The following is a 4,508-nucleotide window of genomic DNA, read 5'->3' as shown; positions in this document are numbered from 1 at the left end:
TTTTACCTAGAAAAGGGCAACAGGAAGAGACCACTCAGAAAGAGAGGAGACAGGAGGGGAGGGGAGGTGAAGGCGATGGGGATGACGGGGGATTGAAAATGGAGGGATTTAAAAAGAAGGAGGAGCGGTTTAAAGGTGGTCATTAAAATGATGTTATCAATTACTGGTTTTCATGAATTACTCCAGAGTGATCAAATGTTGGAGCATGTTTTCAGGCAGATTGGGATGAATGTATAAAATAAGACGGAGAGAAGAAACTGCTCTTTTGAATAGCTCATACTTTTCATTTCTAACTGTAGACCTAACACCTTTTAATAATCTGCTGATAGGATTCAATTTTTTATCTACGATGACAACTATTTAATGATGTCACCGCAGGAGCATCACAGCAGGTGATTAAATTACAGAATTGCCCTTTTTAGTGCCGAATCGCTCCTAAGAAGTGTTCTTTATAAAGATTACAGGAAGTGGAGAACAGGAAATAAATGTCTTGGATAATTAACCCAAATTGAAGAAACGCCACATTAACATGAATTAGATCAGGTTTTGTGTTTATAAACAAGTTGTTACTTTTTAACAAAAAAGGAAATTACGGTACTGAAGGAATGGAACCTTCTACGACAGTGTTGTTAGTAGACAAATATTACGATTATTATTTTAAGGGTTTGAGTTTATTTATGTACGATTAAAGACAAAAGGTCTTCGCTCTACATCCCCATCTACCATAAATTTATTAAGAAAGTTCCATTGTTCCGACATATTGTGATAAAACTGTAATCGAAACTTGTTGGCGTGAGGAGAGGACAAATACATCGTCACGCTTTATTTACGTTCGCTGTTGGTACACCTTACATTGGATCGCACTACATTCACTTTCTGTTGTGTTTTTTTGGGGAACTTTTTGCCCTTTGTCTAGGCTCCCAGGCATAAGTCAGACTCTCGTGATGTTTCCATGTCCTGGTGTACAGTAGGTGAGTTCCAGCTTATGATGAAAACTGATCTGAATCTTTGAACTTTTACAAACTCCTCAACCAAGAAACGTGTTCTTTCTCCACTCTGTCGTTCTGTTTATATGTCAAAAGTGAGTTTAACTTTCATGGTTGGCTGGTTAACCTCCACGTGATCAGAGTTTGAAGAATTCTGACACCAGGTCAGAAGGTCAATCGTGTGTGAACTGTGATCTGAAGAAAAAGAACAAGTACATTTGCGATTACTGCGACAAAGATCGGAGAATGCGTGAAACTGTAACCTCTGCAGTCACGGGGATAGAGAACTCACAAAGAAGGTTTGTCCAAAAAAAGATTTGCAAATTTGTTGCGTTTTCTAGTATTTACACAGTATATTTATATACGTAGATGAGGCTTGAGATGGACGACTACTGACAGATATGATGCGTGGTCACTGCATCCACTCTAGAATGTTCATCCTCACTCACTCTTCGTTGCTCCTTCATCTCCTCTCTCTTGCCTGCATCAGCACTATTCCTTTGATCTAGCTCTTCATAAAACAAGGCCCAAGGGTCCGACGGTACATGAGGAGTCCAAACTGCAGCGTGCATGTTGTCTTTTTCATCTCGAAAACAGCATTTTTCCCCTGAGGGATTCATTTTCCATAGAGGTGAAAATACACTTTTTAAAGTCGGTATCTCATTTTGGACGTGACGCTGTGGGACTAAAATCCAACATCAGCTTCAAATACTGCTCCACTGGCAAAATGTTGGATGAAATAAATCATTTTCATGGCTACAGAATGGTACATTTTGGAGCTTATATAATATTTTGATAGACTGTGACTTTGGGTTTTTGTTTTTCTGCCAACATAACCCTTTTCATCTCGAAAACATCTCCCTCCCTCTCTCTCTCTCTCCCTCTCTCTCTCTCTCTCTCCCCCCTCCCTCTCTCTCCCCCTCCCTCCCCCTCAGCCAGACAGGATGTTTTGGAAGGAAGACTGCAGGGTCACAGTCTGAGCCACAGACAATGATAAAGATCAACTGAATGCTTTACATCAGATGTGTGTGTGTGTGTGTGTGTGCTCCTGTGTGGCCCAGTGTGTGTGTGTGTGTCTTCATACCTTCTTTTTAACATGCGTGTACCTGCCACATTTGCCAGGAAAGAATGTGACATCTAACAACCAATTAACTTGGAACTTGATGCAATAGTAGACGTACATTTGTGTTTAATTGTGGCTTTTTTTTTTCTCTATTATTGCTGACATTTTCATTTAAGTATGACAAATTACAGTATAATATACTGTATATATGAAAATTAAATTACAATTCTGCTTTGTCAGAACTTGGTCGTACATTGTTAATGAGGAACCACATTATAGACTCCCATTTAATCCCATTGCATGTTGGATATTTATATCAATATCAATTATTCTTTTAATTATTTTTCTGGGTTAATCAATTTTTCTCTTGTAAAAAAAAAAAAGAAAAAGAATAGGAAATAGGGCATACTATCGCAATTTCCCGAGGCTAAACACGACTTTCAATTTTACAGTGTTTATGGTCTTCATTAAACCAACAACACAAAATCCATAATAAGATTCAGTTTGATTTAATATGACTATTATTATTAATATGAACATGTAGTGTTTTACATAAAGAGCTTTATTTTAAATGTATTAAAAGATCGGTTGTTTTTTAACCGGCTGGTGAACATCAACAGACTCAGATCACGTTCACATTCACATGATGGGCTGGGAATTTTTACCAACTCCAGTCGGACTCCAGGAGCTCAAACTCAAACACAGCCCATGTTCTGTTTGCCATTCAGGGAATGTAAGTGATTTTATTTCTGTCAGTTACATGAAATAAAATAGAATACTTGAACTAAAAGGCAGTCATGTTACCCTTAAAGGTTAGCTTAACAAAGTTTAAAAAAAATAGCCTTAACTTTAGCAGATTCAATAGCAAAGAGCTAACCAACAAAATAGCAAAAAAATATTTAAATGTTATTTAAAAAGAACCTTGGTACTAAAGGCAAACAACAAAACCAGCTTAGATGCATTTTGAAGCTAGTTCATAATACCACAAAATAATTCACTAAATTCTTGTCTAAAAGCTACTTAAAGGCTAGCTCAGGTGTAGCTTAAAGATCATTTAAATACAGTACACCACAGCTCACAATAAAACACACCAAAAAGACAGATCAAGGTAAACATGTGGAGCTCATACCTGGCCAAAATAATAACTAAAATTAATAAATATATAGCCGAAAGATACTGGAAATGTAACTAAGCTAACCCACGTTAGCTTAGGAAAGTACGCTACCATATAAGCCAATGAAAATCCCAAACTGAGCAACAAAAGAATAATAACATTGGCTAGAAGCCGACCAAAACAATAGATTGATAGGAAGTAGACTTTATCTCAGTAAACGATCTAAAATACGGATGGTAAAAAGTTGATATCACAGCCAGGAACACACATCACGTAAGAACACGCACATTAAGATAAGATAAGAGCTGTGAAGGTGGGAGGCTGCTCATTAGGGTGTGGGTCTGTGTTAAAGGGGAGGTGGAGTAATTTAGGTCCCAGCCAAAGTGTCTCCTGGAGGAGGTGGTTTGTCGGCACACAGGGTTTCCCACTCCTCTGAAGTCTAGCAGCCATATCTGGTTACTCCTGTCGTCTGCCATGATTGCCCTCCACTCACATTCCTCAGCCCTCATTTACTGCAATCCACATAGGAATCTTACAAAGTCAGCATTACTGCCTGAACAAATACACACACACAGACCCACACACACACACATGACCACAGGCACCAAACAAAACCAAGCGCTCCGAAGCCAAATGTAAAAACAACTCTTAACCTTTAGCATTAGCATATTTGTTCTTTCTTTCTCTACGCCTGGTACTAAAATCGTTGTTAGTCAAAAAAAAAAAAGAAACACAACCTAAGACAACTTTGAGTCTAGCTGCGGTTTGTGTTGCCACTGTAGTGTTAACCTGGTTGTAAAAATGACTGAAATGTTGTAATCCACATGGAGGCGATTGTCATCTTACACCAAACTGTGAGGGGCAGCACTGGCAACGTGGTGCTTCAGGCCCTGGGCCTGTGTTAGCCTGCTGCTGGATGAAATGTCATCACAGACGGCTGACTAGACGCCCAGCTGCCACATGTTGTGCACGTCCGCTGCCACACTGCACCGAGACGTGACGTACTTTAATGATTATCTGCCGCGGTTTTATCCACGCGTATCTGTCCGCTCACGGCGCCGGAAGGCGGGTGTGAACTTGTCCGACGCCTCCAGCTTTAGACTGGCACGCTGCTTCCTCCACTGTCCGTGTATTTCCAATTGCTTTATTAAAGCCCCTCCGTCAGTGAGTGTGACATCGACGCGGCTCTTCCGTGGGGGTGTACGGCCTCTGGGAGGACAGAGGACGTTTACGGAGGAAATGTCTCTCCTCATGTAACATAATTGAAAAAGAAGAAGGAAGAGGATATTGTAGTCATCTCCAGATCCTCTTGTGCTGATATTGCACCTATCAATCAATTTTCACG

The sequence above is a fragment of the Cynoglossus semilaevis genome, chromosome 14 (assembly GCF_000523025.1).
Source record: "Cynoglossus semilaevis isolate Cse_v1.0 chromosome 14, Cse_v1.0, whole genome shotgun sequence".
Taxonomy (NCBI): Eukaryota; Metazoa; Chordata; class Actinopteri; order Pleuronectiformes; family Cynoglossidae; genus Cynoglossus; species Cynoglossus semilaevis.
The sequence above is the reverse complement of the archived record's forward strand: the minus strand, read 5'-3'. Positions refer to the sequence as shown.